General features: G+C 39.8%; 1 pseudogene; it reads right to left on the reverse strand.

Moving 5' to 3' along the window:
• Positions 1-14,057, reverse strand: part of LOC112106044 — a 223,149-nt pseudogene that overhangs the window by 67,340 nt on the left and 141,752 nt on the right.

The raw sequence follows: 14,057 nt of genomic DNA on the forward strand, positions 1-14,057 counted from the left end.
TAGCAGGATCATACTAATATAGGATCCAATCCTGCGGCCCATGTGCAGGCAAACTCTCATTGACATTCAGTTAACACAGTGAAATCAATGAGAGATTTTCTTGCGTGTGGACTGCAGAATTAGACCTCTACTTAATGGTAATCCAGTTTTCTTAATGACAATAAACTCATTGGGTTTACAGTTTATCTTCATATGGAACTAATTTATTGCCTACTAAAATAATGTAGTATCACTACCATTGCTTAAGCAATAATCTTAAACAGTTATTTGTATTTTAAGCTTATATATAGCTTATCATCCAACTTTATAGAGAGACTTATGTAGGCGTTTTTTGATTCACACACATACACAGTAGAACTGAGATGTACTTTGTGTGCCAAAATTAAATGAAAAAGTGACAATGTACAGTGTCTAATATTAGCAGATAAGGTGGATTTTATGCAAAATGCTGAGTGTCAGTCAACTGCTGGCATAGGGCAACACTTGTTAGTCCCTAAACGATCTGATTGCATGTTCACAACTACCATTTCCGTGAAGCCTCATTCAAGGAGATATTAATGGCCATTATTGAGCTGCAACACAAAGGTATCATAGGGGGAAAGTACAAATGACACTCTTCAGCTGTTCCTTGTAAGCATAACTCCTGAAATGTGATCTTTTAACCTCTATTCTCTTATCAGAATGTTTAAAGGATCAGTAAAAATGTTAAAACAAGAAAGGATTGAGATAAATGTTTCTGTTAAATTAAAGGATTGATTGCAAACTGGCTACCATATAATATTGGGTGGGGGGGAGAGAGGGAGGAATTAGGTTGCCTATAAAACAAAGTCCAGGAAGTTCTTAGGATTTTGTAATGGACAAATGTTTGGGGAGTTGTTTGAGAAAGTTTGCACTTGTACTTTTGCACCCACAGCCAACCTCAGGAACAAAACTGCAGATGCGATTCCAAGGGACTTATCCTTACAAAGTGTTAAGTGTCTCCTGCAATGCGAATGTGGGACATGAAGATGCTCAGTATCTTGGAGAATACAGTACTAAGGGCACAAATCACAGCATTTAGATATCTAACTACCTGGGTGCCTGAACTTCTAAATGCATGCACCTCTAAATGCTATTATGGATTTATCACTCAGACACTGTTGCTTATTAGTTTTAAAACAAAGTGCAGAAATGCACAATATGTGTGTTGCTGTTTAAAATGTTCAGGTTTTGTTTCCAATGCTATTCAGCTGTGGGTAGACTGTAAGGTTTTCAGGGTAAGGACCTATTTGCTCGCCGCTGCTGTTTGCTCACCAACTGTATAATGTCATTGATAATAATAATAGCTCTGTATAGATAGCTAACAAATAACACAAATATTTGAAAGTGCTACCTGTGAAGCTGTCGTCTGGAGCTTTTGTAAACCATTTTCCAGTCTTTCCATTTTTTGAACCAACTCTTTTCTCTTCTTCCCAAGTAGATTCTGGTAGAGTTTGATAAGTTCCAGAAAGCTCTTAGGAGCTGCATAGTTATGATGTTTTTTATTCTGCTCATACTTGACACTTACTTCATTAACATTTGTATGTGCAAAAGCAATGAAGTGGCTGAAAAGCAAATACACGGAAAAGAATACTTTGTAATATATAAATGAAATCCCCTATTTTAGGCTCTAATCAAGGTGATGTTTTGCAAGCAATGTTTAGCATCACTAGTTGATTTAATCTCTCTTTTTCAAGATGACGCAAACAATTAAGGGCCAGTTTGTGGTTGGCTTCTGTGTGCGTGTGTGTGCAGGGGGTGAGATGGTATAAGCAGCCTTCTTTCCCACCTGGGCAGCCAGCATAAGGGTCAACCACAACTCTAGTGCTTTTCTCAAGTAGCACAGGGACTGCTCCTATTCTGAGACTCCAGGAGCACAATCCACCCCAAAGGGACAGGGGAAAGAGGTGGGGCCAGGTTTGCAGAATGGGCCCAGTACACCAGAGGGGGTATGTTGCACCCAGTGAAAAGATGTAACAATAGGCCAAGATGGGGAGCAATCTGCCTCCTTGAATTCCCCAGTGGCAGCACTTTTTACTCTGGACTGTTTGTATTTTGCACAGTTTACCCTAAATGAAGGAGAAAATAAAAGTGTTTGAGGGATGTCTGATTTTGGAGAGACAGAGCATTGCAAAGAAACAGACATTTAAAGTCAGATGACTAATGACAATATGACTATCCATACCTCCTTAGTAAAACAGTTAATGCGATACCCTCTGAACCTGATTTATTACTAGCACCTTGTGCCAGGAGTTTGCAGACCTGTGTAGTACTTGGCTGCCTCATTATACAGAATCTGCACCCTAGACCCTTTCTTTTCTGGCTGGTGTCATTCTGGAGTAATACATCATTGGGTACCATACTAGGTGATGCATTACATGAATACATCAGAAAATCAGCTGGTTCAGTCTCTCAATCCGTGGAGTCCAGCAACAGCTGACTGTGATGATGTATTACACTATCATTGCAATACATCAGAGCAAGGCACTGGTCCGAAGGTGTATTACTCAAAATATGGCATTGCTGAAAGAATCTGTCCAGGAGAAGGAATCTAGGTTAATTATGGAACAGAAGGTACTGTACATTGCTAAGAGGAGGAGGCTTCTTAGCTTCAAATTTTTGATGCGTTGGTAAAATACAATTTGCATTCAAACAGATATTACAAGAGAGGGTCATATTGTAACTGTAATTACTCAGTTGGAGACAAACACCACAGCTGGGTCAAGATGCTGCCACCTGTGTTGCATATCAGAGTAGGGATTAGGTACAATTCATAAAAAGTCTCCGTGGGCCTTGTTCTGCCCTTGTGCACAGAGGTTTCCCATTGACTGGGAACACTGCTCGTGCATCTGAGGGCAGAAGTTGGCCCCGAAGTTTCAAGGGAGCCATCTTGTGATTGAGACTGCTCACTATGAAAAGGTTGTGTCTGTGCCCAATGCCATGTGAGGAACCCACATGAGTCTCATCAGAAGATGATGGACTGGCAGTGGATATGAAGCAGGACTCTGGTGAGGATTGTTTTCAACAGTGGCTCCCTCAAACATGTTAGAACAGAGCTGGGGACAAAGTTACCAAATATCACTTTTTCAAGTCCAGCTCCTCTCAAACTAGGTTGCTTTCAGAGCCCTTCACTGGCATCTAATTCAGGGCTGTCACGTCCTGTCTCCAGACTCACTCCCCATTCTGATAGCCCAGATAACTCCTTACGCAGATGTGTCGTAGATGGTGAAGTAAATGTGTTGTGTCTCATCCTACTGTATGGTGGCGGGTGCACTGGCTCCTCCTGTCCCCACACCCACTTGACCCATTTATTCAGTGCTTCCCATTGTGCTCAGCTGATAGGAAATACTCCTGTGAGGAACGCACTACTTCCTCGGGATTCAGACACATGAGCAGAGTGCTGATCAGTGTGTTTCACTTCCGTACCCAGTGATAAGAGATGCTTTCCCACCAGCAGGCAGGGCAGCATACGGACACCTACAGTTCTTGGCCCTCTTGCAAGATACTGACCACTGGTTAGAACTATGGCAGCTGTTGGCGCTCTTCTCCTCCTAGTGCTGAAACTATTACTACTAGACATTGATTCACAACCATGAGTTTGCACCTTTAAATCCCTCCACTGCCTCCTCACTGCCCTGTTCAAACTTCTTCCCCAGCACACCTCTCTGACTTCATCTCCTACTGAATGCCTCTTCCCTCCTCCACTGATGACAGCCTTCATGACCTTTCCTTCTTGTCGGTCTCACCCCTGTCTGCATGTCTTTTACAGCACTGCTCCTAGGCTTGGAACACCCTCCTATATCAGAGTTCATCAGCTCACTTACCTCAGTCCCTGAATTTATTTCTGCTGTATTACCTACAAGAAGTACAATTAAAAACTTAACAATTTGCTACAGAATCTCAATATATGCATAAGCCAAAATAGGTCAATGCATTATATTTTAACCCTTGTTCTACCTTTCCCCACTACTCTGTCACCCCTTCTAAAATTAGATCACTAATTCCTCGAGGTAGGCCTTTCCTACAGATGTGATTCTGTAGAGCCCCTATGCAGATTTGAAGCAATATAAAAACAACAAATAATAATAGTATCTCAGTATATGCCCAATTCTAATCTTTAATACATTTTCAGGGAAAGCCTCCAGCTACCGTGGCATTTGAACTAGGTAAAACAATGAAGCTGAACATTGTAACAGATGATGGATATAGGAACGGCACTTGGGAAGAGGGACTTCACAGCCATGTCAAAGAGATATTCAGAGTGAGAAAGGGACTAGAAACTAGAGAGCTTGAAATAAAAGGAACAACAAAGTCCAACACTGCTATGAGTGTGTCTACACTGCAATTAGACCCCCGTGGCTGGCCCGTGCCAGCTGACTCAGGCTCGCGGGGCTCGGGCTGCGGGGCTGTTTAATTGCATTGTGGATGTTCAGGCTCAGGCTGGAGCCGGAGCTCTGGGACCCTTCCGCTTCTTCCATTTTAACCAAAAAAATTAAAAGCTGTTTAATAACATTCTCAAAATCCTAATGAAACATTTTATTTGGGGGCCAACAAAATGCTCAATTCACCTGAGATCTGTCCAGCTCTAGCTGGGATGCTAGTCAACACGGTTATTCTGCACAAATATGATTAATAGCATATGTAAATATGATGACTCAAGTACATGAATGGGGGTGGCCATTTCAGGAATGTGTCATATATTTGCTCGAGACAGTTTTAGAATTTGCTTTGTTGTTCAAAAGAAGATCTAAACAGTCTTCTGTTTATGAACGATGTCACTCACACTGATATTCACGACAAGCAGCCCCATGGATAACGCAGCAAGAATAGACAAATAGTATTGAATAATTAATAGTTAATAAGAACTGATTCACCCAAGACACTTATCCCTTCCTCCATAAAATGAGCAACAGGGTTCATAATAAGTGATACAAATTTAGACACGAATGTAGATGTTGTGTCTTTCACGGCAATACCACATTATTGTGCTCTTGGAGTCTGGGGCAGTTCACAAGGATTAAGGATGATGGAGCCATAAAGCCTCAAGGGGGGTTGAATTCTAGCTGCTAATTCAAGTTAAAAACAAAGTTGCTGTGTCTTCGCTGCTGTTTTAACCCAAGTTAAGAACACACCTTTTTTTTGCAGTGTAAACATATCCTAAGACTGCAAGGTCTTCAGAGCCGGGAATTTATTTTCTTCCTTCTCTATAACCCCGTGCACAGCAACAAAGCTATACAACTAACTAAAAAATGTGGCATAGTTTAGTGTGTACATATGTAATAAGAAATATGTTCTAATGGGATTAATGGCTCAATCCCACCTACTAGCTGGCATGCTTCTTTGCTGGTGAATTGAATCATTTCCAAGAGAGGTGCTGAGGCACTCTGAATAAAAGAAGGTACAGTCAAACCATAAATATGTGTAAGTATTTTAAATCTATTAGCCATATTCTGCCCTGACTTATAGTAGGGGCTGCTTTGGGCACAAATCAAGGCACACTTTACCTTTAACTCCTTCCTTCTTTTAATGCACAACTCCCAGTAATAAACACTGAGGGAAAGTTCATTATTTTTCAAAATCTAATTTAGGCATCTACTTGAAGCTACTGCAGCACTTGAATCTGGCACTTTATGTGATATCAGTGCTCCATTGTTACTTAGTATTTGGACAGCTGACTTACAATTCTGGAGCACTATATTGTTCTGTTTCTATGAAAATCACTTCTTGTGTTGACTACGCTTATTCTTTTCCACTTCATTTCTATATTATAAATCAACTTAAGATCATCAGGGATATTATTAGTAACTTATTGTTACCTTTTTTCAATGCACTTTTGAATACCAGCGCTCCTCAGTCACAAGTGTCAGCATATTAAGTGCTGTTCAGACATTTGAAAATAATATACCCCGCTTCTAAGGCTTCCATTGCATTAGTAGTATGTTAATTATTATAGCAAATGATAAAACACTGCAAAATTGTTTTCTCCCCCACCCTAATAACATAAATAAAAGGAGCAATTGATTTCCTACAATAAAAACAGGCAATACAATAACGTACAAATGTAGAGTTTCTTCATTATTGCATCAAATTGCAAAACGGAAACATATAATTTCAAAAGGCTCAAAAGTAAAAATGGAAACACAGCTGATGTTGCATCAGCATGTAGGCTACAAAAAATGTGAGGCTTGCACAGCTCTCAGCCAGCGTCCTTGGATAAGCCAGTTCAGTAAAAATGTCTAAACTAAAAACTAAGGTCTAAGCCGTCGCTTGATACAAAAATACATCGTTCTCTTTTCATTAGGCTTTACTTTTGGTATTTTAGAAAACCAGTTTTCTAAGCCCTTATTACTAGTTACCTGTATAATTCTACAAGCTCATAGTATTGCAACTGATCTTAAAACGTCAGTGTCATGTGTATGTACAGATATACTCACAAATAACAATAGTTTTTCAAATGGCATTTGAATACACTCAAACAATATATATTACACTTCACATACAGTTGCCAGCAGTACTTTAAAATCCTCCAGTTCCTCACTGATATTCTGGTTGGTTGGTTGGTTTTTAGTTGCTGAAAAGGTGACACTTTTTTTTTTGACATTTTTGTGCAATTTTACAAGTATTCAGGGCACATTCCCTGCTTTGCATGGAAAATGTATTTGCACAGTTGTCAGAATGATGGACAGGGAGAGAATGATAGGAAGGAGCACTGATCTTTGCTTGTTATTACATACAATAGCCCAGTAGGAATCATGATGTGTTGGTGAGACAAACTGTGTCCCATCCTGGAACATATTAAGTTTGTCTCCAGGACACACATGACTTCACTAGGGTGTCTAACCTCATTCATAATAGATGCTAATCTTTTCAGGGCTGACTGATGACAGCACTTCCTGCCCTTCACGGAATTAGAGCTGGGTTTTATCAAAGGACTCAAACTGCCTGCTAATTAGACTAATTCCCTTCATCATGAATTATTTATTTCCATTGGTAACCGATCACTGTGACATTAATGGGTTCTGCTCAACTTAGTTTCATACTAATATACACTATAAGTTAAATGTTTAAAAACTCCTGATACTTTACTCCAGGTCAAGTGTATCCTAGTCTAACTCTTGACAGTTTCAGTGAAGTTTTGATTGGTAAGTTCGAGGAACAATTAAAAAATAGAAAACAAAACTGCAGAATGGCTTTAAATTCTGGAGGCACATTTGTTTTTTCCCAGTTATCAGGTGACTGAGCCAAAATGAACAGGTACTTAGGGCTCAAGGGTGTGAAATACCGACCCACAGCTTCCAGTGGTTTTGATAAGAGTTCATGGTGAGATTCTGCAGTGCTTGCAAATCCAAAACTCCCATTCAGTGCAAGAAATTTTGGGTTGTAAGTATCAAGGCTAAGTGAAGGCAAATGATAGATCATCAAGTTAATGGGGACATACATTGAATTAACCCTAATTCCAAGTAAGGCTAAATTGTAAGAGCCACAAAATGATTTACCCTAATCAGCAATAAATTAGACCTTAGATACTATTATATAAACCCCTTTATAAAATACCTTGCTGTATCTTACTATTTAAAGACTAAACTCTAATTTTGCTGAAAAGATATGGTTTATTATCAAACTGTTTAATTAGTTCCAAATTTTATATATGTGCATGTGTGTATATATATATATATATATATAACTTTTACTTGGTATAATATTACATTTCAATTTGCTCAAGGCAATGGATGATGTTTTACCCCACCATCATTACCATTGAATTTACACCACACATTTGACACGTGGAGTTGTTATGAATCATGCTTATGTACAGTATAGTACAATGTCATTGTTTTCTCCCTGGCTTCATTGTTTAGGGCCCAGTCCTGCAAAGGTGCTATGTGCCTTCTGGGAGGTGATGGGCACACTCAACTCTGATCAACTTCAGCAGGTATCGAGCGTACTCTGTACCGCCAATGGGGCACACAGTGGTTGCAGGGCTGGGCCCATCATTTGAAGTTGAGTGTATTGCATATGCATCTGCACTTAAACGCTGCTATTCTCTCTCTCTCTGATCCTGTCAAGTCAGTCAGAGAATAGGTTTTATTCCTGTTTAATCATCCTGTCTATAAAATGTTGTAAAACAAAATGCCTACAAGACCTAGAAGGATCAACAGCCAGGTTTTTTTGTATTAATGAGTGTAGAATAATAACTACAATGAGCTATCTGGGCAGAATAGCCTAATCTCCTAGACTAGTAAAGCATTTGTACAGTACATCTGACAGACATTCTTGCATAGTAGAATCTAAAGAAGAATGTGTGTGATTTTAATGCAAAGTGGTGTCTCATAGAGGTTTGGTTAAAAAAAGATAGAGAGATCATATTCAGGAAGTATATGTACATTTTGGTCACAGTGGGGGTTACTTTCACTGTGAAAATAAAGGTGTTATTTTTCTACTATTGAAATAATACAGAATCAATGAGAGACAACTGTGAACTTCAATGGCATCAAGGGGTTTCTGTTGACATCATAAATCACAAGAGCAGAGCTCAAATGGATTGAGATGTCACCAGAAACCCCAAGATGGCATTATAGCCTTGTTTTTCTAAGTTGATTTTTTCCCCATAAACACATGAATCCAACTTTTATTTTAATTAGAAAAAGTAAACCTCTCTCATTTTCTTCCCATCCTCCTAGTTCCCGTCTCTTCTTTTGGGTTCTCTTCCCCTCCTGTTTTCCTCCATCCTCCTCTTGCCTTTTCTCTCCCTTCCTACTCACTATTCCCCTCCACTCCTGCCTCTTTCATGCCCTAAAGCAAACTGCTACTGCAACGGGCAAATTATGAGATTTTGCGGGACATGATAGCAGTGATTTCTAATGTCATTTCAATAGTGCAAATAGTTATTTTGATAATACAGATAGACTATTCTATTAGACAAAAAGAGGCATCAGTCAAGTACCTCTCGTTATGTGTACAAAATTCCTGGCCAACAGTATAAGATTTCAAAGAGCTGGGGCTGTCTCTAAGCAACTATTGATGCAGCTACATTAAATATCTTTCAATTCAGACTTAATATTACTACTACTAATAATAATAATTGACACTTATATGGTGCCTTCCATTTGATGATCTCAAAGCATTTTATAGACACTAATGAATTAAGTCTCAAGAGCCCTCTTATGTAGATACTATCCCCATTTTACAGAGGTATATGTTATTTGCACAAGGTCACACAGGTCCTGACCCCTGATCCCATTGCATTCAAAGAGATTTTTGCCTTTGCCTTCAATGGGCACAGGATCAGGACAACAGTGAGTAAACAACAGAGTTAGTAATAGAACTCGGCTCTCCTGATTCGCTATCCTGTACTTTAGCCACTGGGCTGTGTCAACTTGCGTTCGTGGAGGGACGGACAAGGACAAGCCGGACAAAGGTGACATTGCTTCTCCTGGTATAGATGAGAGGATATCTTCTCTACATGCTGCTGTACAAACACTATATGAAACATTTTGATTCACATTTCTAACTTACAGTTCACCTGGAAAAGGCAGACTTTGCCCCTCATTGCTCTTCTGCAATGAACAGACCCACCCAACTCACTTTTGAACTGTTTTTTTTTAAAAGGTGTTCTGGAACTGTATCCTGTTGTATAAATAACATTGCAAACTTAAATCTAGCTTTTATTATAATGAAAGCCACCATGCAGTACAAGTAAACAGAAAGAGGACACTATACAAACACACATCAAACATTTCCCGTATAATAGTAATCACACTTTGCTTGTAATATCATTAGACCTATGAATGTGTGCTGTCTTATTCAGGGTGTTACTGAGTTGTGCTTAATAGATTTGACTGATCTCACAAGATTTTGACAAAAATGTCATTCACATCATCTACAAAGTGTTCTACTTTATATTTATTTTTGAAAAGTTCTGTTTTTTGAGATACATGATAAATAAACCCCAGAAAAACAGGAGAAAATGTGTTTAGGGATTTTAGTTTTACAACTGCAATTATTGGATGATTTAGTTGCAGAGTGAAGTACAGAGCCCAAGAAGTACAGTAGAGAAATAACTCTACTCTATATTGTCACAGGAGCTCTAAAAGGGATACTGTTATAAAAAGGCCAAAGCAGCACAGAGTAACAGGAGATGCCATCACGGGCAACCTTTTTAAAAACCAACACGTTTGTATCATGTTCATGAATGTGCAGAATCAATTTAAAGCAGGACCAAAGACAAGGAATTCTAAGGACTGAGCGGGATGGGGAGGGGGAGGGAAATGGGGGAGGAAACGGAACTTTGCTACAATAGAAAACCTTTGTGATTAAAACTAGTTTTGAGCAAAAGATGAAAGAGGAAATTGTTGTGGTATTTCAAATGATAATGTTAGTTCTGACATTAAGCATAGCAGGTAGGCATATCCTGCATGGATTTTAAAAGATGTTTGTTTTTAAAGTCCTGGTCACTAAAGTGCCAATGAAGCATCAGAAGTTTGCATAGAGGCGGGAGGGGTGCATGAGCTATAGAGGTGGTGACAGGAGTACTGTGGCTGGGTGAATAGTTGTGTGGGATGCTAGAGCATTACCAGAGAGACAAGTTATTCTGAGATGCAAAGGCGGCACAGGGAGAGCTAGCATGGTCAGATCCCAGGAACAGAAAGGGGACAAGAAAGCAGTAAAAATATAATCTGATGGGTTTAGCAGCAGCTGATCCTGAAGTTCTGGAGGGGAGCTGAAAAGGAAGGGAAGGAGAAGTACCTCTAGAGTGAAAATAAAGAAACTTATGCAGGTTTGGGCACTTCTGGCACCCAAAGAAGGTTGTGTTGTTATGCAAGCAGTAGCTACAACTGCCTCACGTAGAGAGAGTGTTACTCTCCCCCAGTTGTGGGTGAGACCATGAAGACACTGCTGACAGAATCACTCACATGTTATAACAACATTGCCCATGAATTTGTGAGGATAAACATCTCTGTTTGAAACTAAGCTAAATAGCGCTCCTTTCAGGCATGTGGTGTCCCACTCAGACCTAGAAAAGGAGTGGTCAAAATGTAACGAGATTCCCTCTAGCACCACCTCCCAACCAACCCCTTCCATGTACCCACATCCAACCCAAATATTTTCCCTCATGCAAATCAGGAGAACGACGTGGCCCCAAGCCATAGCATGTTCTTCCTCTGCACAATGGTGGAGCAATACTCCCAGCTGCAAAACTAGCTGTAAGTAAACTGGAGCCCAGAGCAGGGACTATTTGTAGTTTCCAGATTGAATGAATAAGTGGGTTGCCATCTCTGACTTCCCATTGTATGTGTCTCTTTCCTCTGACCCACAATTTCTCCTTCCTGCCTTCCAAGATTCTCTCTTTATTTGCTACTCAATCACATTAAGGAAGGGAATTTAACCTCTATCTTTTCCTGCAACCTGTGATTTACAGCTGGATTCCTGGGGCTCTTCTAGCCAGATGGCTGCTTCTTACAGTGAGTTCTCCCACCCTCTGGAGTCATGGCGCTCTAAACACCCACATATCCAGGGATGCCTGAAAAGCAACTCCTGCCCAATACCCCACCACTGTGAAATATTGCTCCAGGACAAACATAATAAAGGTCTCATTCTAAGACACACACGCCTACAGTATATTACTATTATTCTCTGGGAACCCACGTTTTAAAATGTTAGTGAAAAAAAACAATGAAAAATGTTTTATGGACTTGAAATGTCTCTTCCTGTGTATACGTGTGCCTTTGAACAGTATGATGCCTTCCCAGGTCCATACCTCCTGTTTTGCCATGCAAGTCTGGCAGCTACCCTGTCCACTCCCACAAAATAATTGCCATCTTTTCCCCCAGAGCTGACAAGCAGGGAATAACCGACACCTGTATAACTGCGAGGTCCAGCTCCAGTTTTTGAAATCCAAGGCACAGTTCTGTGCTAAGTGACAAGTCATCTGCAGACATGTTAAGTCATCCCCACAAATTCTGTCTGTGGCAGCTCCTTTGCAAAAATCTTTGCTTTGGAATCACACCCCATACTAAAATAAGTGACGAGAGAGTCCCTTCACGACCAGAATTGTCTCTTTTCTATGTTTGTACAGCACCCAGCACAATGGGGCCCCAATTCCAAATGGGCTCTTTGGACACTGTTATTAAAATATTTATCAGTTATAAATATAGTTTGTGCTGCACTGCACACTGCCACCCAACACACATCATTTATATGCAGTGAGGGACTATCTAGCAAGTTTCCTGAATCTGCTTCAGTTTACCACAGCATCTGGGAGTTTTAAAATAATAGGAAAAACTTGTCACAGTAGTTTGACATTTGTTCAAACAAAGAACTGAATCAGCTGCCTGAGAACTCAAGAGAGAGAACCAGTGGCAGTGACCATTTATTAGCACGGCATTTAACCTCCCTGAAGTCCATCCTCCATACCAGTTATTACTTTAGCCTGGTAATTTATAAGTGTTATAACTTTAGAAATATTAATAATTTTTTTGGTGACCAGAAACTTCTGCACAGCTTAAGCTATGCCCTGATCAGTCCCAGAGGTAATTTGAAGGTTAGGCATATAATGAGTACTTTGAACAAATGTCCATGGGCGAAGCAAGCAAAAGTAAACAGCAAGTTTTCTTTCAGTTTCTAGGTTATCTAAACCTACATCTTTCCATAAATGAGTTCCTAATCATATGCCAAAGGGTCTCGCTTTCTGTTTGCCAAGTTTTCTAAAGGGTATGTGGTCCGAGTAGGCGAATATATCAATACTTAAGCAGAAAAACAAAAGATGGAGTATTAAACTTTCATATTTTTGCTTGGGAATCTTTTTGGTTGTTTGCTTGCTTTTTGTTTTTAACTCCCCTGTAAACCATTTCAAAGTCCAAATAACTCTTTTATTTTGGGTTCTCTTCCCCTCTGCCCCATCCCTCCATGGCATTTTGCAGAGCTTGGCAAAATAATTTTTCATTCATGCAGAAACAATGCTGCTTTGTGATCTCCTGAATCTGCAGGTCTTTGGAGTGGACTATAGTAGGTCAGAAATTGTCTGTCCTTTCTGTCAGACTGCCATTCACACTATGTGATATTTCACCTAGTGGAGTTTGCATCATGTACATGTCGCTCTAATCTCACTTACAAAATCACTCCAGTAGGGGCAGTGAAATCTAGCCACTAGTAGCACTATTCCATTAGTGGTACAATCAGCAAGATGCTCAAAGTGTTAATTAAGCAGTGGCTAAATACTAATACTCAGGCTGTCTCAGAAAGCAGGAAAACATTCCACATGAGTCTGAAAACTTTGTAGTTTTCCTGTTTCTATAATGACTGAACCAGAATCACAGAGCTCAACATTCTGGAACTTTGGTATGTTCAAAATCCAGATGCAAATTATGACTCAAACCTCTCTTTAAATATTTTAAGATACGTACATAGTCCTATTACATACACATATGCACATCCATGCATATTTATTTATAGTACATAAAAACACATTAAAGAATGTTAAGATTGCAAAGGCAAACACTCAAACAATAGGAAATGCAACAATTAAGGTTGTCCATGCAACCTTAATTCAGCCCCCCTGCTTCCCCTCATGCACATGTATTATGAAACAGTCTTAAATTACATGATCACAAAATACTTTTTTCCACAGGGCCCCTGCCTCAGTGCACAGGGTGAACAGTACTCATTGAATATTCAACGTTTCTTTTTATCCTCATTATGTGTGTGGCCTTATACACTTAGGAAGGAAAAATCAATTACAATCGCAAAATGGGGAATAACTGGCTACAAGGTAGTACTGCTGAAAAGGATCTGAGGGATTACAGTGGATCAGAAATTGCATATGAGCCAATGTGATGCAATTGCAAAAAAGGCTAATATTTGGAAATTTATTAACAGGAATGTCAGATATAAGACAGGGCATGTAATTGTCCTGCTCTATGCAGCACTGGTGAGTCCTCAGCTGGAGTAGTGTGTACAATTCTGGGTGCCACACTTTAGGAACGTTGTGGACAAATTGGAGAGAGGCCAGAGAAGAACAACAAAAATGATCAAAGGTTTAG

The sequence above is a fragment of the Terrapene carolina genome, unplaced genomic scaffold (assembly GCF_002925995.2).
Source record: "Terrapene carolina triunguis isolate 2854851 unplaced genomic scaffold, T_m_triunguis-2.0 Scaffold62, whole genome shotgun sequence".
NCBI lineage: Eukaryota > Metazoa > Chordata > Testudines > Emydidae > Terrapene > Terrapene triunguis.